Raw genomic sequence first — 26,921 nt, 5'->3', positions numbered from 1 at the left:
GCCCTCATCAGTGCATACCGCATAGGTACATGCAAGTATTGTACCATTTAGTACCTGTTAAGCTGTCAAGGTGCTCCATAGCGTCAAAGTCCAAACAATAATATCCACCGGCTGGTGTTTTACAAAAATACAGAGTTTTTTCTGCTAATAGGCCCTCATCACTGCATACCGCATAGGTACATCCAAGTATTGTACCATTTAGTACCTGTTAAGCTGTTAAGGTGCTCCATACTGTCAAAGTCCAAACAATAGTATCCACCGGCTGGTGGTTTACAAAAATACAGTTTTTTTTCCTGCTAATAGTCAAGCATATTACTGCCCTCATCAGTGCATACCACATAGGTACATCCAAGTTCTGTACCATTTAGTAGCTGTCAAGGTGCTCCAAACCCTCAAAGTCCAAACAATAGTATCCACCAGCTGGTGTTTTACAAAAATACAGAGTTTTTTCTGCTAATAGGCATATTACTGCCCTCATCAGTGCATACCGCATAGGTACATGCAAGTATTGTACCATTTAGTACCTGTTAAGCTGTCAAGGTGCTCCATACCGTCAAAGTCCAAACAATAGTATCCACCGGCTAGTGTTTTACAAAAATACAGAGTTTTTTTCTGCTAATAGGCATATTACTGCCCTCATCAGTGCATACCGCATAGGTATGTGCAAGTATTGTACCATTTAGTACCTGTCAAGGTGCTCCATACCGTTAAAGTCCAAACAATAGTATCCACCGGCTGGTGTATTACAAAAATACAGAGTTTTTTCTGCTAATAGGTCCTCATCAGTGCATACCGCATAGGTACATGCAAGTATTGTACCATTTAGTACCTGTTAAGCTGTCAAGGTGCTCCATACCGTCAAAGTCCAAACAATAGTATCCACCGGCTGGTGTTTTACAAAAATACTGATTTTTTTTCTGCTAATAGTTAGGCATATTACTGCCCTCATCAGTGCAAACCGCATAGGTACATCCAAGTATTGTGCCATTTAGTAGCTGTCAAGGTGCTCCAAACCATCAAATTCCAAACAATAGTATCCACCGGCTGGTGTTTTACAAAAATACTGATTTTTTTTTCTGCTAATAGTTAGGCATATTACTGCCCTCATCAGTGCATACCGCATAGGTACATGCAAGTATTGTACCATTTAGTACCTGTTAAGCTGTCAAGGTGCTCCATACCGTCAAAGTCCAAACAATAGTATCCACCGGCTAGTGTTTTACAAAAATACTGAGTTTTTTCTGCTAATAGGCATATTACTGCCCTCATCAGTGCATACCGCATAGGTACGTGCAAGTATTGTACCATTTAGTACCTGTCAAGGTGCTCCATACCGTTAAAGTTCAAACAATAGTATCCACCGGCTGGTGTATTACAAAAATACAGAGTTTTTTCTGCTAATAGGCCCTCATCAGTGCATACCGCATAGGTACATGCAAGTATTGTACCATTTAGTACCTGTTAAGCTGTCAAGGTGCTCCATACCGTCAAAGTCCAAACAATAGTATCCGCCGGCTGGTGTTTTACAAAAATACAGATTTTTTTTCTGCTAATAGTTAGGCATATTACTGCCCTCATCAGTGCACACCGCATAGGTACATGCAAGTATTGTACCACTTTGTACTTGTTAAGCTGTCAAGGTGCTCCATACTGTCAAAGTCCAAACAATAGTATCCACCGGCTAGTGTTTTACAAAAATACTGATTTTTTTTCTGCTAATAGGCATATTACTGCCCTCATCAGTGCATACCGCATAGGTACATGCAAGTATTGTACCATTTTGTACTTGTTAAGCTGTCAAGGTGCTCCAAACCCTCAAAGTCCAAACAATAGTATCCACCGGCTGGTGTTTTACAAAAATACAGAGTTTTTTCTGCTAATAGGCATATTACTGCCCTCATCAGTGCATACCGCATAGGTACATGCAAGTATTGTACCATTTAGTACCTGTTAAGCTGTCAAGGTGCTCCATACCGTCAAAGTCCAAACAATAATATCCACCGGCTGGTGTTTTACAAAAATACAGAGTTTTTTCTGCTAATAGGCCCTCATCACTGCATACCGCATAGGTACATCCAAGTATTGTACCATTTAGTACCTGTTAAGCTGTTAAGGTGCTCCATACTGTCAAAGTCCAAACAATAGTATCCACCGGCTGGTGGTTTACAAAAATACAGTTTTTTTTCCTGCTAATAGTCAGGCATATTACTGCCCTCATCAGTGCATACCACATAGGTACATCCAAGTTCTGTACCATTTAGTAGCTGTCAAGGTGCTCCAAACCCTCAAAGTCCAAACAATAGTATCCACCAGCTGGTGTTTTACAAAAATACAGAGTTTTTTCTGCTAATAGGCATATTACTGCCCTCCTCAGTGCATACCGCATAGGTACATGCAAGTATTGTACCATTTAGTACCTGTTAAGCTGTCAAGGTGCTCCATACCGTCAAAGTCCAAACAATAGTATCCACCGGCTAGTGTTTTACAAAAATACAGAGTTTTTTTCTGCTAATAGGCATATTACTGCCCTCATCAGTGCATACCGCATAGGTATGTGCAAGTATTGTACCATTTAGTACCTGTCAAGGTGCTCCATACCGTTAAAGTCCAAACAATAGTATCCACCGGCTGGTGTATTACAAAAATACAGAGTTTTTTCTGCTAATAGGTCCTCATCAGTGCATACCGCATAGGTACATGCAAGTATTGTACCATTTAGTACCTGTTAAGCTGTCAAGGTGCTCCATACCGTCAAAGTCCAAACAATAGTATCCACCGGCTGGTGTTTTACAAAAATACTGATTTTTTTTCTGCTAATAGTTAGGCATATTACTGCCCTCATCAGTGCATACCGCATAGGTACATCCAAGTATTGTGCCATTTAGTAGCTGTCAAGGTGCTCCAAACCATCAAATTCCAAACAATAGTATCCACCGGCTGGTGTTTTACAAAAATACTGTTTTTTTTTTCTGCTATTAGTTAGGCATATTACTGCCCTCATCAGTGCATACCGCATAGGTACATGCAAGTATTGTACCATTTAGTACCTGTTAAGCTGTCAAGGTGCTCCATACCGTCAAAGTCCAAACAATAGTATCCACCGGCTAGTGTTTTACAAAAATACTGATTTTTTTTCTGCTAATAGTTTTGGCATATTATTGCCTTCATCAATGCATACCGCATAGGTACATGCAAGTATTGTACCAATTAGTACCTGTTAAGCTGTCAATGTGCTCCATACCGTCCAAGTCCAAACAATAGTATCCACCGGCTGGTGTATTACAAAAAAACAGAGTTTTTTCTGCTAATAGACCCTCATCAGTGAATACAGCATAGGTACATCCAAGTATTGTACCATTTAGTACCTGTTAAGCTGTCAAGGTGCTCCATACTGTCAAAGTCCAAACAATAGTATCCACCGGCTGGTGTTTTACAAAAATACAGTTTTTTTCCCTGCTAATAGTCAGGCATATTACTGCACTCATCAGTGCATGCATACCGCATAGGTACATCCAAGTATTGTACCATTTAGTACCTGTTAAGCTGTCGAGGTGCTCCATACCGTCAAAGTCCAAACAATAGTATCCACCGGCTGGTGTATTACAAAAATACTGAGTTTTTTCTGCTAATAGGCCCTCATCAGTGCATACCGCATAGGTACATCCAAGATTGTAGATGTGCACCATGTCTGTTTTCTACCCGAATTCACACTGTGTTTTCTATCCCCCTCCTTTTTTTTGTTTGAACATGTGTCTGCACTCTTCCCCACCCCCTCAGCCCAACCCTATATAAGTAGTAGTTAGCTACACAAGGTCCATTTCTTTCCTAGCAGCCTCCCAGTCTGACTGGGAGAGCATGGTAAGTGTGCTATTACACCTTGTTCACACTGGTGTGGTGCTGTGTGGCGTCCGTTGCTGCCGTGGCGCCGTGTCCAAACAATAGTATCCACCGGCTGGTGTTTTACAAAAATCCTGATTTTTTTTCTGCTATTAGTTAGGCATATTACTGCCCTCATCAGTGCATACCGCATAGGTACATCCAAGTATTGTACCATTTAGTACCTGTTAAGCTGTCAAAGTGCTCCATACCGTCAAAGTCCAAGCAATAGTATCCACCGGCTGGTGTTTTACAAAAATACAGATTTTTTTTCTGCTAATAGTTAGGCATATTACTGCCCTCATCACTGCATACCGCATAGGTACATCCAAGTATTGTACCATTTAGTACCTGTTAAGCCGTCAAGGTGCTCCATACTGTCAAAGTCCAAACAATAGTATCCACCGGCTGGTGTTTTACAAAAATACAGAGTTTTTTCTGCTAATAGTTAGGCATATTACTGCCCTCATCAGTGCATACTGCATAGGTGCATCCAAGTATTGTACCATTTAGTAGCTGTCAAGGTGCTCCAAACCGTCAAAGTCCAAACAATAGTATCCACCGGCTGGTGTTTTACAAAAATACAGAGTTTTTTCTGCTAATAGTTAGGCATATTACTGCCCTCATCAGTGCATACCGCATATGTACATCCAAGTATTGTACCATTTAGTACCTGTTAATCTGTCAAGGTGCTCCAAACCGTCAAAGTCCAAACAATAGTATTAGAGATGAGCGAACTTACAGTAAATTCGATTTGTCATGAACTTCTCGGCTCGGCAGTTGATGACTTTTCCTGCATAAATTAGTTCAGCTTTCCGGTGCTCCGGTGGGCTGGAAATGGTGGATACAGTCCTAGGAGACTCTTTCCTAGGAATGTATCCACCTTTTCCAGCCCACCGGAGCACCTGAAGGCTGAACTAATTCACGCAGGAAAAGTCATCAACTGCCGAGTCGAGAAGTTCGTGACGAATCAAATTTACTGTAAGTTCGCTCATCTCTAAATAGTATCCACCGGCTGGTGTTTTACAAAAATACAGAGTTTTTTCTGCTAATAGTTAGGCATATTACTGCCCTCATCAGTGCATACCGCATAGGTACATTCAAGTATTGTACCATTTAATACCTGTTAATCTGTCAAGGTGCTCCAAACTGTCAAAGTCCAACCAATAGTATCCACCGGCTGGTGTATTATAAAAATACAGAGTTTTTTCTGCTAATAGTTAGGCATATTACTGCCCTGATCAGTTCATACTGCATACGTACATCCAAGTATTGTACCATTTAGTACCTGTTAAGCTGCCAAGGTGCTCCACACACTGTTCAAGGACAGCTGTAAGTAATCACCTGCTGCTGTTCTAGACAAATACTGTATAAAGAGTAGTGTAGCGTATTGAATTACCCTCATAAACGCATAAGTATGTCAGGCAGAGAATTGCCAGGTAGTGCACTGAGGAGTGTCAGAGGCCTAAATACTTCAGGCAGAGTTGGCAGCAGACTTGGGGCGAGTGGCAGCAGGAGTCGCGGCGAGAGGCTTGAGCTCCCGTTATCAACCAGCGGTCGTGTCCCCACCAGCAACCCATCTGCCGTCGTCGATTGGTTAACACGACACCCCCAGTCAACAGTCGGTGGGTTCATCAGACACAACCGTCAGTTGGCATGGCACGGGAGCAGTCCGTGTCCTCCCATTGCTTTTGTCCTATGCTTTTCCCTCTCCTAAACAAGGATCTTATGCTGTGGGTTCAGCTCCACTATTTACTGAGGACGATCCAATAGAGGACAGTTTGCAGCTACTGGACAGCCATGAAGGGGAGGAGACATGCTCCACTTTCTCCGCTAGGCGGCCAAGTAGTGATGCGGAGAGTGACGTGGGAGGCGGTGTTGCAAGTGTTCAGGGTCTTGAAGCAGACACTGTTGGGGAACATGTGGAGGACATCAGTGACGTGCACACAACTGTTGATGATGATGATGAAGCCGATCGCAATTGGGAGCCGGGTGCAGAAGGGGCTTCATCATCATCAGGAGAAGAGAGTTGCAGGTTGCCCTTGAGGCAGCAAGGCGGTAGCACGGTTGGCAGTCAGCGTGGTGGCAGTAGTGGAAATTCAGGAGCCAAACGTGCCCGGGGGAGGCCACCTGCTTCGCTGCAGCCTTCCTTTCCGGGAGGTAGTGGAACAGGGGTTCCTGGAGACGGCGCCAGTAGCTGTCAATTAGTGCGGACTGCGGGTGGGAAAATCAGCTACTCGGCGGTGTGGAAGTTTTTCATAAAGCATCTGGAGGAGGTTCACGTAGCCACATGCAAGATCTGTCGGCAGAAGGTGAAGCGTGGACAGGGTCCCAATGTCGGCACCACGGCCCTGCGTCAACACATGCTTCGCCACGATAAAGAGGCCTGGGAGAACCGTGGCTCCGATGTAGTGGTCCAGCCTGCTGCATCACCCAGTGGCCATCCGCTCCCTCCTTCATCCAGCCAAGGCTCCACCACCTCAGTCGAAGGGAGCTGTGTGTCAAACCCTCCTTCTGTCGCTCCTGCTTCTCCCACTTTTAGTCAGCCATTCCGCCAACAATCCATCGGCGAAGCCATGTACAAGAGACAACAGTATGCGCCCACTCATCCAATGGCGCAGAAGTTGAATGTGCTCCTGTCCAAGTTTCTGGTGTTGCAGTCCCTCCCTTTTCAAGTGGTGGACTCTGCACCTTTCAGAGAATTGATGGCTTGTGCCGAGCCGAGGTGGAGAGTCCCAAGCCGTCATTTCTTTGCGAAGAAGGCAGTACCAGCCCTGCATAAGTTTGTACAAGAGAAGGTGGGCCAGTCCTTGAGTCTGTTGGTGTGTTCAAAAGTGCACGGCAGCGCCGACGTGTGGAGCTGTAACTACGGGCAGGGACAGTACTTGTCTTTTACGGCTCACTGGGTAAATGTGGCTCCTGCACAGCCACAACAGCAACTTGGACAGGTCACACCGCTTCCTCCTCCACGCTCTCGCTCCCAGACAGTTGGTGCTGTTACAGTATGCGACGCCGCCTCCTCATGCTCCACCGTGTCCTCGGCCTCCACTGCACATCCAAATCTCGGTGGCCATTCATCGTACCATGTGTGTAGGGCACGGCGATGTCAAGCTGTTCTTCACATGGTTTGCCTTGTCGAACGGAGTCACACAGGGGAGGAACTGCTAAAATTCATTCGTAAAGAAATCCGAGTATGGCTTACTCCACGAAATCTGGAAATGGGAACCATGGTGACAGACAACGGGAAGAACATTGTGTCCGCGCTGCGACAAGGAAGTGTGAAACATGCGCCCTGCATGGCATACGTGTTGACTCTGGTTGTCAAGCACTTCCTCAAGTCTTCACCCCATTTGCAAAACATCCTGAAAATGGCAAGGAAACTGTGCATGCACTTCAGCACACCTTTCTTGAGCTGCAGCGTCAGAACGGTATCCCACAAAATAGTCTTATTTGTGATGTTGCCACACGTTGGAATTCCTCCCTCCATATGTTGGACAGACTATACGAACAAAGAAAAGCCATCACCGATTTCTTAATGATCCAAGCAGATAGGAGTACTCCCCTGTGTAACTTCAATGTGAACCAGTGGCAGCTCATACGTGACACCTGCCGTTTGCTGAGGCCCTTTGAGGAAGCCACATTATTTGTGAGTCACCTGGATTACGCCATGAACGACGTAATTCCACTCCTACATTTCCTACAACAAATGATTGAAACCATGGCTGGTCACGGCAATGGAGACGTTGCGCCTACATCTCAAGGCTACATGAGCCATGTGGGGGCTGAACTGGAGGAGGAGGATGATGAGGGGCAGAGCGGAGCACAGTTTAGGTTGGATGAGATGGCCGGTGTTTCTAGTCTTCTGACAGGAGAGGAGGAGCAGGAGCAGCCAGAGGAGCTGGAGGGTTATGAGAAAGTTGAGACAGAGGACCCAGACACACCGTGGCCGTATGCAGTGGAGATGGAAGCAGGTAGTCCCTCCGAGTCACTGGTGCAAATGGCACGATGCATGCTCAGTTGCTTGCGTAGTGACCCCCGAATTGTCAAAATTCGTCAGCGGGATGACTTCTGGATCTCCACCTTATTAGACCCTCGCTACCGTCCCAAAATGGGGGCCTTTTTTACACCCACTGAGAGGGAGGACAAACTGACCTACTACAGAGAGATTCTACGTAGTCAGTTGGATGATGCCTATCGCAGGTCTGACTCGGGGGGACCTCTGCACTCACCTTCCACTGCCATGGCTGCTGGGGAGGGGAGGGGTCGGAGGAGCAGTACCAGCTCAATCAGCAGCAGCCTGAGTCTACAGTCGCTGATGAGTAGATTTCTTCACCCGCATAGTGAAGCAACTCATCAGCAGCAGGTAGACATGGAGCAGGACCTGAACCAGCAGGTGGTGGCATACCTTGACATGGCCATGCCAACAACCATTGAAGATCCTGCTGGACTTCTGGGCAGCCAAACTTGATTTATGGCCACAACTAGCAGAGTTTGCCCTGGAAAAGCTGTCCTGCCCGGCCAGTAGTGTGCCATCAGAGCGGGTGTTTAGTGCGGCCAGGGCCATAGTCACCCCAAGGCGAACTCGTCTGTCCACTAAAAATGTGGAGAGACTGACGTTTGTCAAGATGAATCAGGGATGGATCAGCCAGCATTTCTAGCCACCAATGACAGATGGGTCTGAGTAGATTGACCATGCTCCTACAACAAAATTTTCTCTATTGTGGTTGGTTATGAAACCCTCTGGGGCAGACCTGGGCATTGTACGGCCCGCTTGCCACATACGGCCCTTTGATTGGCTCTGACCGGCCTGCGCTGACTAGGGGACAACTATGCTGCCTAATCTGGGGGACAACTATGCTCCTAATATTGGGGACAACTATGCTCCTAATCTGGGGGACATCTATGCTGCCTAATCTGGGGGACATCTATGCTGCCTAATCTGGGGGACAATTATGCTCCTAATCTGGGGGACATCTATGCTGCCTAATCTGGGGGACAATTATGCTCCTAATCTGGGGGACATCTATTCTGTCTAATCTGGGGGACATCTATGCTCCTAATCTGGGGGACATCTATGCTCCTAATCTGGGGGACAACTATGCTCCTAATATGGGGGAAACTGATGCTTCTAGCCTTGGGCCTGTAATTTTTTGAAGTTTAGCAGTAGCTAAATACATGCTTAATGAAAATGTAAACATTGATCTTTAAATGTAAGGGGTTATGAAACCCTCTTGGGTACTGCGAATGACTGGTCCAGACTCATTCTGTGTCTTTCAGCTAAATACATGCTAAATACATGCTTAATGCAAATTTCAACAATGATCGTTAAATTCTCGGCGCTCTGCCAGGGCCTTCTCCTACCCCGCCTGGGCCGATCAGAGGACCTCACTAACCAATCCAATCGGTTGTAGCGACGGGCGGTGTGTACAAAGGGCAGGGACTTAATCAACGCGAGCTTATGACCCTCACTTACTGGTAATTCCTCGTTTTAAGGGTAAATAATTGCAATCCCAGATCCCTATCACGTACTGGTTTCAGCGTGTAACACACACCTGTCCTTGAAAGATAGAGACTCGCTAATCCGTTCAGTGAAGCGCTAGTGCGGCCCAGGACATCTGAGGCTATAACACACCTGTTATTGCTCAATCTTGCAATTGATCGGGCAAGGTAAGGGTTTATTAATGTAAAGTAAATAATTTCAAACATTGTGTGGTTTATTATTTTTGAGATGAAAGTCTTTGGGTGGTCCACCATCCTGCATTATAGAGTCTTCTGAAATGTTGGATATGCGCTTGTTCTTACACAAAGGTATACATAAAAAAAAAAAAAAATTATACAATTTTGTTGAGTTTGGGGCGGATTGTGAAGCCCTGTGTGTACTGGTGCATCAGCCAACTCCAGGCTGTGTCCTTCAGGCAATATATGGGTTCCTGATGCCGCAGAGGTGGGGCCTGGGTCTGTGAATTAAAAATTTTTGGATAGTGGGTGCTACCTATGAGAAATCTTTGTCAAACATTTCTCATTTTGTGTAGTTTTTTGGGGGGGATTGTGAAGCCCTGGTGTGTAGTGTACTCGTGCATCAGCCACCTCCACGGTGTGCCATTCAGCCACTATTTGGTGTCCTCATGCTGCCAACACCTCCACGCTGTGCCATTCAGTTGATGGTTGACAAAATGTATTTGCATTCCCTTAACGCTGTTACTAAGACCTGGGGTAATGGTTTTCTGCTGTGAAATCTGGATGGTCTTGGTAATGTTTATGGATGGGGATCATTGAGCCATGGCGGAGTTCATAGTGATGGCCGGTGCGCTCCTCTACAGGCTGATATTTTCCCGGGCGTCCATCAATTTTGGCGGTTTTACTGCAAAACCCACCTGCTGCTTTTTAGAATTCAACATCTCTCGGGCATCTTGCACTTTACCCTTTATTCTGAAACGTGCATCTTTGGTGACCATTTTCTCGCGGGCATCCTTCATGCCTAGCTTCAGACGGGCATCTGTCTCACGCCAATCTTCTGACGGGCATCAAACGTTCTCTGGAAACTTTTTTGCAGGAATGCACGTTTCAGAATAAAGGGTAACGTGCAAGATGCCATTGCAAGCCAGCTTGTCCTGGTATGGTATAGTAAGTTTTATCTTCCGAGGATGTCCTACATGTCCTACATTTGGGGAAACGGTAAATTTGAAATTTCAAGAAGGATAACCATTACACAACGGAACGCTTGTTGCGTGTGATTTATTATGTAAAATTTTACTAAAAAAATACAAAGAGGGATTAATTCTGCTTCCTTTTTGGTGAAAATTATGATTTTTGGTGGTCCACCGTCTTTAATTTTGGGGCCTCATCAACTCGTTCATTTGAGATTGTTTTTATCACAAAAAATTAAAAAATCTTTGTCAAAAAATTATCATTATGTTGTTCTTGGGGGGGGGGGGAGTTGTGAAGCCTTGGTGTGTACTCATGAATCAGCCAACTCCAGGCTGTGTCCTTCATGCAATATATGGGTTACTGATGCCGCAGTGGTGGGGACTGAGTCTGTGAATTTCAAAATTTGGGATAGCGGGTGCAACCTATGAGAAATCTTTGTGAAACATTTCTCAAGGTCTTGTTTTTTGGGGGGGATTGTGAAGCCCTGGTGTGTACTGGTGCATCAGCCAACTCCAGGCTGTGTCCTTGAGCCAATATATGGGTTACTGATGCCGCTGTGGTCAGGGGCGGATCCAGAGCCTAGTCTCGGGATGGGCACTATTAGAGAATTTTGTGTTGGCGGACAGAAAATAAGGTGTTGCTTAAGGAACTTACAATATTATTAAATGTATCCAGTATAATAATCAAATACACCAATTGCCACAGAATGGGAAAGCGCTAGAGAAGTTTTTACCATTTAAAACTACAACTCCCAGTATGACCTAAGTAGTGGTGAGGGGATGCTGGGAGTTGTTGTTTCACCCATCATTACTGCAAAACTTACCAGTGATGGGACAGTCAGGACACTACATAATGATATCAGTGACTGCAGGTGACGTCTTCTCTATAGTCTTTCCTTATCTAATTCAGATGGTACATACCGCCTGGTCCAGCTAAAACTTCTCTCTGCAGAATCTGCCCAGATGTCTCCTCACTATGTCAGCGCATTCTCATCCTCTATATGAAAACAATTATTATTAGAAGCCTTCCAAACACTGTATCCTCTAAATATAATACTGGCACACACCCTCTGAATATAATTCTGGCACACTGTACCCTCTGAATATAATTCTGACACACTGTACCCACTGAATATAATACTGCCACACACTGTACCCCTGAATATATTACTGTCACACACTGTACCCACTGAATATATTACTGCCTCACACTGTACCCCTGAATATATTACTGCCACACACTGTACCCACTAAATATAATACTGCCACACACTGTACCCCTGAATATAATACTGCCACACAACGTACCCCTGAATATAATACTGCCACACACTGTACCCCTGAATATAATACTGCCTCACACTGTACCCCTGAATATAATACTGCCTCACACTGTACCCCTGAATATAATACTGCCACACACTGTACCCTTGAATATAATACAGCCACACACTGTACCCCTGAATATAATACTGCCACACACTGTACCCCCTGAATATAATACTGCCTCACACTGTACCCCCTGAATATAATACTGTCACACACTGTACCCCCTGAATATAATACTGTCACACACTGTAACCTCTGAATATATTACTACAACACACTGTACCCCCTGAATATAATACTGTCACACACTGTACCCCCTGAATATGATACTGCCTCACACTGTACCCCCTGAATATAATACTGCCACACACTGTAACCTCTGAATATATTACTACAACACACTGTACCCCCTGAATATAATACTGCCACACACTGTACCCCCTGAATATGATACTGCCTCACACTGTACCCCCTGAATATATTACTACAACACACTGTACCCCCTGAATATAATACTGCCACACACTGTACCCCCTGAATATAATACTGCCTCACACTGTACCCCCTGAATATAATACTGCCAAACACTGTACCCCCTGAATATAATACTGCCTCACACTGTACCCCCTGAATATAATACTGCCACACACTGTAACCTCTGAATATATTACAACACACTGTACCCCCTGAATATAATACTGCCACACACTGTACCCCCTGAATATAATACTGCCACACACTGTACCCCCTGAATATAATACTGCCACACACTGCACCCCTGAATATAATACTGCCACACACTGTAACCTCTGAATATATTACTACAACTCACTGTACCCCCTGAATATGATACTGCCTCACACTGTACCACCTGAATATAATACTGACACACACTGTACCCCCTGAATATAATACTGACACACACTGTAACCTCTGAATATATTACTGCAACACACTGTACGCTCTAAATAGCCCTCTGAATACAATACCGTGATGTATTGTGGCTAATGAAAACCGTACTACCCCAGAAATTCCTTATACTCTCTGCCCCTCATATATAATAATAATGCCCCATCCTGTGCCCCCACATATAACTATGACCCACCCTGTTCTCCCTCATAATAATAATGCCCTCTGTCCTGTTCCCCTAGCATATAATGCCCCCCTGTGCTGTGCCCCTCACATATTATGTCCCTGTAATGTTCCCCTCACATATAATGCCCCTGTAATGTTATAATGCACCCTGTCCTGCACCCTCAGGGGGCATTTTAAGTAAGGGGCACAAGACAGGGAGGGCATTATAAGTGAGTGGCACATGACAGGGGGGCATTAAATGAGTATGCTTTAAAGTGTCCTCTTCTCACCCCTATAACCCTTTTATTTTTCTGCATACAGTACTATATGAGGGCTTATTTTTTGTGATGTGATCTGAAGTTTTTGTCAGGGCCATTTTTATTTAGATTACATTTTTTTTTTAGTTATTGAAGACACCAAAAATACGCACTTCTGGACTTTGATATTTTTTCATGCTTTCACCTTTCAGTGTGCAACTTAACTATTATATTTTATTAGTTCAGACATTTGTGTATAGGGTTTTCCTTACATGATTTCATTTAAAAAATGGGAACAAAGGGTGATTCAAACTTTTATTAGGCAAGGGGTAAATCACATTTATTACTTTTTAAATGTATTTTTTTATTTTTTTTACACTTTTTTTTGGTCCCCATGTATAGGCTGGTATAGGCCAGTGAGAAAAGGGACATAATACTGCGGGACTATATACATAAGCTATGCTGTACCCACTGCCCTGGCTACTATATCTATATGTATATGTTTATGTGCATAAATATAGCTGCCAGGGCAGTGGGTACAGCACAGGGAAGCTGATGTATATAGCCCAACAGTATTATGTCCCTATATACGAATGTCTGTGCTGGACTGGCTAACACATACTACATATATTATATACGTAATATGGGTCAGGCAGGGCAGAGAACACAGCACAGACATTGGCATACAGTGACATATACTGACATAATACTGCGGGGCTATATACATCAGCTGTGCTGTACCCACTGCCCTGGCTACTATATATATATATATATATATATATATATATATATATATATATATATATATATAGCTGCCAGGGCAGTGGGTACAGCACAGATAAGCTGATGTATATAGTCCTGCAGTATTATGTCCCTATATACGTGCTGTGTGTCCTCTGAACTGGCTAGCCCGTAATACATATATTATATACGTAATATGGGCCAGGCAGGGCAGAGAACACAGCACAGACATTGGTATACAGTGACATAACACTGAGGGGCTATATACATTAATTGTAGCCTTGACTACTATATACATGCATATATTTATAGCAGCCAGGGCAGTGGTACAGCACAGCTGATGTATATAGCCCCACAGTGTTTCCCAACTAGGGTGCCTCCAGCTGTTGCAAAACTACAACTCTGGTTGGCTGTCTGGGCATGCTGGTAGTTGTAGTTTTGCAACAGCTGGAGGCACCCTGTTTGAGAAACACATCACTGTATATCAATGACTGGCCCATACTGCATATACTATATGTAGTAGGCCAGAGAGGGCACAGCAGTCACTGGTATACAGGTAGTGACTGACATGCCCGGACACTGGGACCTAACTACAAACCTCCTCACCTCTGATGGCCGCCCTGCAGATCGGAGACTGTCAGACTGGACGGAGCTCCGCTGGTATGGAGGATACAGGCCGCAGAGGCTGTACAGCTGGCAGGCAGTGTCTTCTCCTCAGCTCTGCGGTGAGCAGCCGGGGGAGGGGTCGGACGAGCAGGGACTAAGTTGTAGCAGCCGTCAGCTCCCTCTCTTAAAGGGGCAGCAGGAGCTGGAGCAGCGTGTGAAAGGTGAGGGGACAGTGGAGCCGGGGACAGCTCCTGCTCCTCAATAATAGGGGCAGCAATCTCGGGGGGGTGGGGGGTCAATTGCCTCGTTGCTCCCCCCCTGGATCCGCCACTGGCTGTGGTGGGGCCTGGGTCTGTGAATTTCGATTTTTTTGGATAGCGGGTACTACCTATGAGAAATCTTGGTCATAAATTTCTAATTGTGTTGTTTTTTGGTGGGGATTGTGAATCCCTGGTGTGTACTCTTGCATCAGCCAACTCCAGGCTGTGTCATTCAGGCAATATATGGGTTACTGATGCCGCAGGGGTGGGGCCTGGTTCTGGAAATTTAAAATTTTTCGATAGCGGGTGCTACCAATGAGAAATCTTAGACAAAAATGTCTCATTGTGTTCTTTTTGGAGGGGGGATTGTGAAGCCCTGGTGTGTACTGGTGCATCAGCCAACTCCACGCTGTGTCCTTCAGGCAATATATGGGTTACTGATGCCGCAGAGGTGTGGCCTGGGTCTGTGAATTTCAAAATTTTGGATAGCGGGTGCTACCTATGAGAAATCTTTGTGAAAAATGTCTCAATGTCTTGTCTTTTGGGGGGGATTGTGAAGCCCTGGTGTGTTCTGGTGCATCAGCCAACTCCAGGCTGTGTCCTTCAGGCAATATATGGGTTACTGATGCTGCAGAAGTGGGGCCTGGGTCTGGGAATTTCAAATTCTTGGATAGCGAGTGCTACCTATGAGAAATCTTTGTCAAAAACTTCTCATAATGTGTTGTTTTTTTTTCTTTTTTGGGGGGGGGGGGGGGGGGATTGTGAAGCCCTGGCGTGTAGTGTACTAGTGCATCAGCCAACTCCACGCTGTGCCATTCAGCCACTAAATGGTATCCTCTTGCTGCCAACATGTCCACGCTGTGTCATTCAGCCACTATATGGTGTCCTCATGCAGCCAACACCTCGACGCTGTGCCATTCAGCCACTATATGGTGTCCTCATGCTGACAACACCTCCACACTGTGCCATTCAGCCACTATATGGTGTCCTCATGCTTAAGCTTCATCCAAGCTGTGTCATTCAGCCACTAAATGGTGTCCTCATCCTGACAACACCTCCACACTGTGCCATTCAGCCACTATATGATGTCCTCATGCTGCCAACACCTCCATTCTGTGTCATTGAGCCACTATATGGTGTCCTCATGCTTCAGCCTCATCCAAGTTGTGTCATTCAGCCACTATATGGTGTCCTCATGCTGCCAACACATCAACACTGTGTCATTCAGCCACTAAATGGTCTCCTCGTGTTGCCAACACCTCCACACTGTCATTCAGTCACTATATGGTCTCCTGACACTGATGCCACCACCAGGCTTGTTACGCCTAGCGCTCCGGGTCCCCGCTCCTCCCCGGAGCGCGTACGGCGTCTCTCTCTCCGCAGCGCCCCGGTCGGTCCCGCTGACCGGGAGCGCTGCCCTGTCATGGCCGTTGGGGATGCGATTCGCACAGCGGGACGCGCCCGCTCGCGAATCGCATCCCAGGTCACTTACCCGTTCCCGTCTCCTGCTGTCATGTGCTGGCGCGCGCGGCTCCGCTCTCTAGGGCGCGCGCGCGCCAGCTCCCTGAGACTTAAAGGGCCAGTGCACCAATGATTGGTGCCTGGCCCAATTAGCTAATTGGCTTCCACCTGCTCCCTGTCCATATAACCTCACTTCCCCTTTCCTTCCTTGCCGGATCTTGTTGCCCTTGTGCCTAGTGAAAGCGTTTTGTGTGTCTAAAGCCTGTGTACCAGAACTTCTGCTATCCACCCTGACTACGAACCTTGCCGCCTGCCCCCGACCTTCTGCTACGTCCGACCTCGCTTCTGTCTACTCCCTTGTACCTCGCCTATCTTCAGCAGTCAGAGAGGTTGAGCCGTTGCTAGTGGATACGACCTGGTCACTACCGCCGCAGCAAGACCATCCCGCTTTGCGGCGGGCTCTGGTGAAAACCAGTAGTGACTTAGAACCGATCCACTAGCACGGTCCACGCCAATCCCTCTCTGGCACAGAGGATCCACTACCTGCCAGCCGGCATCGTGACAGTAGATCCGGCCATGGATCCCGCTGAAGTTCCTCTGCCAGTTGCCGCCGACCTCCCTACTTTGGTCGCCCGACAAGAGCACCAGCTGTCGTACTTGACCACCATGACACAGCAACTCCAGTCGCAGCTACAGCAGCAACAGTCACAGCTACAGCAAGTTCAGTCTCAGCTACAGCAGCAACAACCATCTCCTCCGCCAGCTCCTGCACCCCTTCCGCAGCGAGTGGCCACTCCTAGCCTCCGCCTGTCCTTGCCGGACAAATTTAATGGGGACTCTAAGTTTTGCCGTGGCTTTCTTTCGCAATGTTCTCTGCACTTGGAGATGATGTCGGACCAGTTTCCTACTGAAAGGTCTAAGGTGGCTTTCGTAGTCAGCCTTCTGTCTGGAAAAGCCCTGTCATGGGCCACACCGCTCTGGGACCGCAATGACCCCGTCACTGCCTCTGTACACTCCTTCTTCTCGGAAATTCGAAGTGTCTTTGAGGAACCTGCCCGAGCCTCTTCTGCTGAGACTGCCCTGCTGAACCTGGTCCAGGGTAATTCTTCCGTTGGCGAGTACGCCATACAATTCCGTACTCTTGCTTCAGAACTATCCTGGAATAATGAGGCCCTCTGCGCGACCTTTAAAAAAGGCCTATCCAGCAACATTAAAGATGTTCTGGCCGCACGAGAAACTCCTGCTAACCTGCATGAACTCATTCATCTTGCCACTCGCATTGACATGCGTTTTTCTGAGAGGCATCAAGAGCTCCGCCAGGAAAAAGACTTAGATCTCTGGACACCTCTCCCACAGTCTCCATTGCAATCTGCGCCTAGGCCTCCCGCCGAGGAGGCCATGCAAGTGGATCGGTCTCGCCTGACCCTGGAAGAGAGGAATCGCCGTAAGGAAGAGAATCTTTGTCTGTACTGTGCCAGTACCGAACATTTTTTGGTGGATTGCCCAATCCGTCCTCCACGTCTGGGAAACGCACGCTCGCACCCAGCTCTCGTGGGTGTGGCGTCTCTTGATGCTAAGTCGGCTTCTCCACGTCTCACGGTGCCTGTTCGGATTTCTACTTCAGCCAGCTCTTCCCTCTCAGCCGTGGCCTGCCTGGACTCTGGTGCCTCTGGGAATTTTATTCGGGAGTCCTTGGTGAATAAATTCCGCATTCCGGTGACCCGTCTTGTCAAGCCACTCCACATTTCCGCGGTCAACGGAGCCAGGTTGGATTGCACCGTGCGTTACCGCACGGAGCCCCTCCTAATGTGCATCGGACCTCACCACGAGAAAATTGAATTTTTTGTCCTTCCCAATTGCACTTCCGAAATTCTCCTTGGACTACCCTGGCTTCAACACCATTCCCCAACCCTGGATTGGTCCACTGGGGAGATCAAGAGTTGGGGTCCCTCTTGTTCCAAGGACTGCCTTAAACCGGTTCCCAGTACTCCCTGCCGTGACCCTGTGGTTCCTCCTGTACCCGGTCCCCCTAAGGTCGTTAGGGACTCTGCCTGCCACAGGAAATGCCTCTCCCCCCCTCCCAGTCCCATCAGGCAAGCCTCTGTGTCCCCTCATGGCCCTCGTCCTGGTGTCACACTGCCCCGTGCCAGGTCTCGCCCTCTGCCCTCCCTCCCCATTCCTACTCCTGCTGTTCTGCCTGCCGTTGAGGAATCCCTCCATCCTTTCCCGGTGCCCTCATCCCAGGGGAGGCAGTTACCGGACAAAGAGAAGGGGAGACCTAAGGGGGGGGGGTACTGTTACGCCTAGCGCTCCGGGTCCCCGCTCCTCCCCGGAGCGCGTACGGCGTCTCTCTCTCCGCAGCGCCCCGGTCGGTCCCGCTGACCGGGAGCGCTGCCCTGTCATGGCCGTTGGGGATGCGATTCGCACAGCGGGACGCGCCCGCTCGCGAATCGCATCCCAGGTCACTTACCCGTTCCCGTCTCCTGCTGTCATGTGCTGGCGCGCGCGGCTCCGCTCTCTAGGGCGCGCGCGCGCCAGCTCCCTGAGACTTAAAGGGCCAGTGCACCAATGATTGGTGCCTGGCCCAATTAGCTAATTGGCTTCCACCTGCTCCCTGTCCATATAACCTCACTTCCCCTTTCCTTCCTTGCCGGATCTTGTTGCCCTTGTGCCTAGTGAAAGCGTTTTGTGTGTCTAAAGCCTGTGTACCAGAACTTCTGCTATCCACCCTGACTACGAACCTTGCCGCCTGCCCCCGACCTTCTGCTACGTCCGACCTCGCTTCTGTCTACTCCCTTGTACCTCGCCTATCTTCAGCAGTCAGAGAGGTTGAGCCGTTGCTAGTGGATACGACCTGGTCACTACCGCCGCAGCAAGACCATCCCGCTTTGCGGCGGGCTCTGGTGAAAACCAGTAGTGACTTAGAACCGATCCACTAGCACGGTCCACGCCAATCCCTCTCTGGCACAGAGGATCCACTACCTGCCAGCCGGCATCGTGACAAGGCTCTGTCATTGTGCTGCTGTGCGGCAGTGATTCTAAAAGCGATGCCGGTAATATGCATGTTATTCTGAATAACAGTATTATTTCACTAACCCAGCACACTCCATATGCGTTTTAGAACACAGCAAAGTGTTCTATACCCCTATAGAGGCTGTATGTAGGCTAGAAATAGCCTTTTTTAATATAGATTTGCCGCAAAAAAATTTGGATCGAAACAAACTTTTCCGGAAAATTCGGCGAATCGGCCGAATCAAATTTTTGAAAAGTTCGCTCATCTCTAATATTGACACATGCATAGCATAATATTAATACTAATAATATTGAAACACTTTCCCATAAATGGAACAACAACAAAGAGAACTTACAGCATGAGCAGTCCCCTCTACTGCCATCACAAACCCCGGCTACACATTCCACTGTCAATGCCACGACACTCCGGAGCAGAGAATGCATCAAAGGTCCGATGTAAATCATTGCCACACAGTTTACTGGTACTGATACTCTAGAGCAGGGGTCCTCAAACTACGGCCCGCGGGCCACATGCGGCCCGCCGAACACATTTTTCCGGCCCGCCGCTGCCTAGGACATCCCTGTGTCCCGAAAGATGTTTTCGGGACACAGGGATGTGCTTTCGGAAACCCCACGTTTACTTTAAAAATGCAGGGGCCGCCGGGAAGGTGGCGCACGCATGGATGTCACTGACGCCGTGCGTGCGCCCATAGCAACGGGGCGCGGAGGAGCGGGGCAGCGATGAGGACGTGCGCTGGCCAGCTAGGTAAGTGTTACCAGCGGCAGGTCGGCTTCGGTGCTCCGACCACCCCGCTCCTTCGGTCCCGGGACTTACTGCTATGTCCGGACCGGAGGAGCGGTGGTCGGAGCACTGAAGTGGGGCAGAACACAGGCATACAGCCTCCAGCCATACACTGACTGGAGGCTGTATGTCTGTGGGGGAAAATACTGCACCTAATATGGGGAACTATACTGCACCTAATGTGGGGGAAAATACTTCACCTAATGTGGGGGAAAATACTGCACCTAATGTGGGGGAACTATACTGCACCTAATGTGGGGGAAAATACTGCACCTAATGTGGGGGAACTATACTGCACCTAATGTGGGGGACTATACTGCACCTAATGAGGGGGAAAATACTGCACCTAATGTGGAGGAACATTATACTGCACCTAATGTGGGGAACTATACTGCACCTAATGTGGGGAACTATACTGCACCTAATGTGGGGGACTATACTGCACCTAATGTGGGGGGAAATACTGCACCTAATGTGGGGAGAACTATACTGCACCTAATGTGGGGAGAACTATACTGCACCTAATGTGGGGAGAACTATACTGCACCTAATGTGTGAGATCTATACTGCACCTAATGTGGGGGACTATACTGCACCTAATGTGGGGGACTATACTGCACCTAATGTGGGGGAAAATACTGCACCTAATGTGGGGGAAAATACTGCACCTAATGTGGGGAGCTATACTGCACCTAATTTGGGGGAGCTATACTGCACCTAATGTGGGGATCTATACTGCACCTAATGTGGGGGGAACTATACTGCACCTAATGTGGGGAGAACTATACTGCACCTAATGTGGGGAGAACTATACTGCACCTAATGTGGGGAGAACTATACTGCACCTAATGTGAGGAGAACTATACTGCACCTAATGTGGGGAGAACTGTACTGCACCTAATGTGGGGGGAACTGTACTGCACCTAATGTGGGGAAATTGTATGGCACCTATTGTGGGGGAACTGTACTGCCAACCCTAATGTGTGGGAACTACAACCTAATGTGGGGGGAACTGTGCTGCGTACTTAAAGGGGTAGTCCACTAATAAGATATATGTGTGCATAGGAATTTGATCATGTTTTGTTATCTATAGTCCGGCCCTCCAACGGTCTGAGGGACCGTGAACTGGCCCCCCGTTTAAAAAATGTGAGGACCCCTGCTCTAGAGATACAATTATGACAATAATGAAACTAACTATAGCTATGTGCTATACAGCGCAGAGCCTTGAGTATCTGAGCCCTATGCAACAGAAGCAGTATTCTCCTTCTCCTTCTCTAAAAATGGAACAAATGAATCTGAATAAATTAAACTAAACAAATGTCACTTCCTGTTGCCCACAGGAACCACAGCTGTGCAGTGCACTATCACTGCTTTGATAAGGATGAAACAAATAGCTTTGCACCATGCAGATGAAGAACTCCGGAAAACGAACACATCAGAGCCCTCTGTGAACAAGAACAATTACATTACTCCTCGGAAGAAAAATAACAAAGAGAACTCACTGGCCCTCATTTACTATTCTAAACCCGACTTGTTTTGTCGGGTTTTTTTGGCGCATCTTTGTCTGCGACATGTCGCAGACATGGTGCGCCAGTCTGCGACACGATGCGACATTTTTTCCCGACGGACCCGATGTGGATTCTCCCAAACCCGAAAAAGGGGCGTAACCCAACATTTCTGAGCTTTCCCACGTATTTATAAAGGTTTCCAACCCGAATTTGTTGAATTGTTGCGGATTTTTTCCTGACAACTCAGAGGAGTTGGAAACCAAAACCTACAAAAACCGCATGCGACAAACAGGATGCGACATAATAATAAATACCAGGGGAAAAAAGCAGTCGGGTAAGAAAGCAAGATAGACTTACAACCAAGTAAATGAGGGCCACTGTGTAAACATTTCCTCTTTCTGCTGACATTATCTACGGTCGCGCAGTCCATCTCCTTGCCGGTCATCCCGGAGATATAATCTACTAAGCTAATTACTACTGCTGTCTGCTATGAAGCGCTGACAGCTTAGCGCTATACAGACTCCGAGTATCGGAGCTGAATGAAGCACTGACAGCTGTGCGCTGTACAGCTCCGAGCACCGGAGCTGAATGAATAATAGTACTAACTACTCTATTTCTACAAGGAACAGAATATAAGCACACTCCCTTAATGTCAGCTATCTGTTATTATATCTGTTTTCAAACTTTAAGAAATACACATGTGTTTAACCCATTGTGGCAATGCGCATGTCTCAAGATGTATCAGTGACGTCACCTCCGTCCTGTTAAGTTTCCCGCGCGCTATGTATATTTAAATCCCCTCACTCCTATGACCCCCCAGACCTGACGAAGCAAGGTGATCATTGCGAAACGCGTTGTCTCTGTACCTGTTTTTATTTTATTTTATACCTACCAATAAACCTGTTTGGTTTTACTACTGCTGTTCCTGTGCATAATTGACAATACAGCCTCCTGCTAGCACCGCTGTGCGATCCTCACCAAGGAAAGGTACATACCTCTCCATTACTTGAATCTGCACGACCGCCATCACTGATGTTCGGGACCAGGACGCAAGGCTGCTACAAGGATCGTGAGCAATCCCACCTGTGTTTTCTATATACCCTTTTATTTTATTTATTTATTTATTTATTTATTTACTGGGAAACTGCTGCATTTAGAGAGCGCTTTTCTTTTTCTGTTCCCTTCTACCTATATGCTCCCAATAGGTTTGATGTGTCACATGACCCTCTTCCTATTGAAAAAACAAAAGTTGGATTCAAAATGGCCGACTTCAAAATGTCCGCCATAGTCACCACCCCTCTTGAAAAGTTTCCCCCCTCACATATACTAATGTGCCACAAACAGGAAGTTAATATCACCAACCATTCCCATTTTATTAAGGTGTATCCATATAAATGGCCCACCCTGTAGATTTACCGCAAATAAATTTGGATCAAACCAAATTTCGGCCAAATCAAATTTTTCAAAAGTTCGGTCATCTCTAGTGACAATATTCCTCCCTGTATACAGATATTAGTAATGGAAAATTATCTTACCAACTTTAACCCCTTAATGACGTAGGACGTAAATGTATGTTCTGGTGAGGTGGTACTTAACGCACCAGGACGTACATTTACGTCCTAAGCATAACTGCGAGCATCGGAGCGATGCCCGGATCATGCGCGGCAGGTCCCGGCTGCTGATCGCAGCCAGGGACCCGCCCATAATGGCAGAAACCCCCGATCCCGCGGATGTCCGCCATTAACCCATCAGATGCCGTGATCAATACAGATCACGGCATCTGCAGAATCGCGGTCACTAAAATGGATTATCGGATCGCTCGCAGCGCTGCCGCGGCGATCCGATCATCCAGCACGGCAGCCAGAGGTCCCCTCACCTTGCTTCGCTGCCTTCCCGGCATCTTCTGCTCTGATCTGCCTTCCCACAGACCAGAGCAGAAGATGACCGATAATGCTGATCAGTGCTATGTCCTATACATAGCACTGAACAGTATTAGCAATTGAGTGATTGCTATAAAAAGTCCCCTATGGGGACTATTAAAGTGTAAAAATAAAAGTAAAAAAAGTAAAAAAATAAAGTAAAGAAAATGTGAAAAACCCCCTCCCTCAATAAAAACATAAATTGTCCCATTTTCCCTATTTCACCCTCAAAAAGTGTTAAAAAAATATTTTATATACATATTTGGTATCGACGCGTGCGTAAATATCTGAACTATTAAAATTAAATGTTAATGATACCGTACGGTGAATGGCGTGAACGTAAAAATAAAATAAAAAAGTCCAAAATAGATGCTTTTTTATAGCATTTTATAAAAAAAAAAAAAGCAAAAATAGATTATAAGTTCTATATAAGCAAATATGGTATCAATAAAAAGTACAGATCACACGCAAAAAATTTGCTCTCATACTGCCGCGTATATGGAAAAATGAAAAAGTTATAGGTCTTCAAAATAGGGGGATTTTAAACGTACAAATTTGGTTAAAAAGTTTGCGATTTTTTTTAAGCGCAACAGTAATAGAAAACTATGTTATCATGGGTATCATTTTAATTGTATTGACCCAAAGAATAAAGAACACATGTCATTTTTACCGTAAATTGTACGGCGTGAAAACGAAACCTTCCAAAATTAGCAAAATTGCGGTTTTCTTTTTAATTTCACTACACCAATAGTATTTTTTGGGTTGCTCCATACATTTTATGGTAAAGTGATGGCATTTCAACGGACAACTGGTCGTGCAAAAAACAAGCCCTCATACTAGTCTGTGGATGAAAATCTAAAAGTTATAATTTTTTGAAGGTAAGGAGGAAAAAATGAAAAAGTTAAAATTAAATTGTCTGCGTCCTTAAAGGGGTACTCCCACCCTAGACATTTTATCCCCTATCCAAAGTATAGGGGATAAGATGTCTGACCGCGGGGGTCCCGCTGCTGGGGACCCCCACAATGTTGCATGCGGCACCCACCTGTTTCTTGTCCGGAAGCGCTTGAGGGGACGGGCGTGACGTCACACGGAGGTGAAGTCCTGACGTCACAGACTTCCGTTCCAGTGGTTGCAACCGAGACCCTCCAGCGCTTCCGGACAAGAAACAGGTGGGTGCCGCATGCAACATTGCTGGGGTCCTCAGCAATGGATAGGGGATAAGGGGATAAGATGTCTAGGGTGGGAGTACCCCCTTAAGGCCCAAATGGGCTGCGTCCTTAAGGGGTTAAGCATATATATTTATGGTTGTATCATACCTGGCACAGTATCCATACCTAACCTATTCGACCTGAGGTGTGCCCTGGTCTTGCCATAAGTTATGCCTGAAAGGGGGCAAAAAAAAAACTGTAAAAAAACATATGTGAGAGAATTATAGTTTAATAAATGCCTTAACTAGGCACCATAACTTTAAAGGAGTACTCTGGGGAACTAAACCCATTTACCTCTCAGCAACTTATTTTATTTATTCTAGATATCATATATTAGCTACATAGAGCAGTTTAAGTTGTCACTTACATGCAGAAAGTAAGAAAAAGATGTCATCCTGCCTTCTACTGTGTCTCTGTCCAAGTCCCTCTCTGAAAGCCGCCCCACCCTCCTGAGAGACACAGACCATGTGGTTTCTGCCATGCACTGATTAGTCATGCTTTCTGTAGTGCTGAGAGGTTTGTGCATCAACCGCAAAAAGCGGTTGCAGCACACAAAATAGGTGAAAAAAAATGGTGGTAGCTTTAATCCATTATAAATACAGATGCAACGTTTCAGCTGCCAGTGCAGCCTTTATCAAGCATACAGAGTGACTGAACACAAGATATATATATATATGGTAGCCAATTACAATTAATACAAATCAGTGTCAAAAATTCATAAATATAAACGTGATAAAAACAAACAATCCATAAGTGTAAGTGCATAACAATATAAGGCATAGGGACAATACACATATTGTCAAGTTAATACAGTGTTACAAATAAAAGTGTTATTAAAAACAAGTGGTAAAAACCACAAATATAGCTTGATTACAAATATAAATACATTAATAGCACCTGAAGGACAAGTAATAGCGGCGGGCGCTCACCTGTACATGCTGTAAACATGGCGATAGTTCGCCAGAACGGCGTGTGTGTAGGATAGAGGCTGCGCAACAGCCCTAACAGAGGAGACAAGAGTGTGTGTAATGGTGAAGATGAATGAAAAAAATATATACAAAAAATATATATATATTTTTTTTCATTCATCTTCACCATTACACACACATCTTTACTTTTGTTTTTTATCAATATTGATTTTTCACTATTAGTTACCATGGGCAACAGCTTTACTGTTCCCTTCACATATGCACTACACACATGCTAATTATCACGCATTCACACTGCGGTCTCTCAATTGCCCCTTTCACATTCACATTGTTGTCTTTCAATTGCCCTTTTCAGATATGACAAACTGGGACTCGTTCTGTCGTAGCACGCACGCGCCGTTCGGCAACTGCGATGCAACTCATGTGACTCCATCCTTCCCCCTGATTGGTGCACTCTTGTCTCCTCTGTTAGGGCTGCTGTGCAGCCTCTATCCTACACACACGCCGTTCTGGCGTACTATCTCCATGTTTACAGCATGTACAGGTGAGCGCCCGCCGCTATTACTTGTCCTCCAGGTGATATTAATGTATTTATATTTGTAATCAAGCTATATTTGTGGTTTTTACCACTTGTCTTTAATAACACTTTTATTTGTAACACTGTATTAACTTGACAATATGTGTATTGTCCCTATGCCTTATATTGTTATGCACTTACACTTATGGATTGTTTGTTTTTATCACGTTTATATTTATAAATTTTTGACACTGATTTGTATTAATTGTAATTGGCTACCATATATATATATCTTGTGTTCAGTCACTCTGTATGCTTGATAAAGGCTGCACTGGCAGCTGAAACGTTGCATCTGTATTTATAATGGATTAAAGCTACCGCCATTTTTTTCACCTATTTTGTGTGCTGAAACCGCTTTTTGATCTCTACATTGGGGACAAGGGACCGGGGTCCATTTTGGCTGCCTGCACCAGAGATTTTTTACAAGTTGTGCTACCCTCCGCTATATTCTCTTCTATATATATATATATATATATATATATATATATATATATATATATAGTCTCCTGTTTATTTAAGAAGAAACCCTACTGGTCATGCCCAGATATTTGACCCTTAGCACCATTAAATCATGACTCCCCCCCCCCCAAATTCCCATGGCATCCAAAAATGACAAATAAATGGACTCTCGAATCCGGGAAGAAGTGATACTCATGTCGCTCTTCTGTATGGCCCTAACTGAATGGCACTTAAACAAAGAGAGTCCCCAAATTGC

At 46.0% G+C, this 26,921-nt stretch overlaps 1 long non-coding RNA gene across 1 annotated transcript in view; it reads right to left on the bottom strand.

Annotated features, from left to right (window-relative positions):
- The window catches only part of LOC130356377 (uncharacterized), a 32,054-nt gene extending 17,421 nt beyond the window's left edge, over positions 1-14,633 (bottom strand). Inside the window, exon 1 of the long non-coding RNA XR_008888869.1 lies at positions 14,531-14,633. This is a non-coding gene — a long non-coding RNA (uncharacterized LOC130356377). The remainder of the gene's footprint in view (positions 1-14,530) is intronic.
- Positions 14,634-26,921: the final 12,288 nt, after the last annotated feature.

Source organism: Hyla sarda, chromosome 2 (assembly GCF_029499605.1).
Source record: "Hyla sarda isolate aHylSar1 chromosome 2, aHylSar1.hap1, whole genome shotgun sequence".
In the NCBI taxonomy this organism is placed as follows: Eukaryota; Metazoa; Chordata; class Amphibia; order Anura; family Hylidae; genus Hyla; species Hyla sarda.
This window is presented reverse-complemented; position numbering and strand designations above follow the sequence as displayed.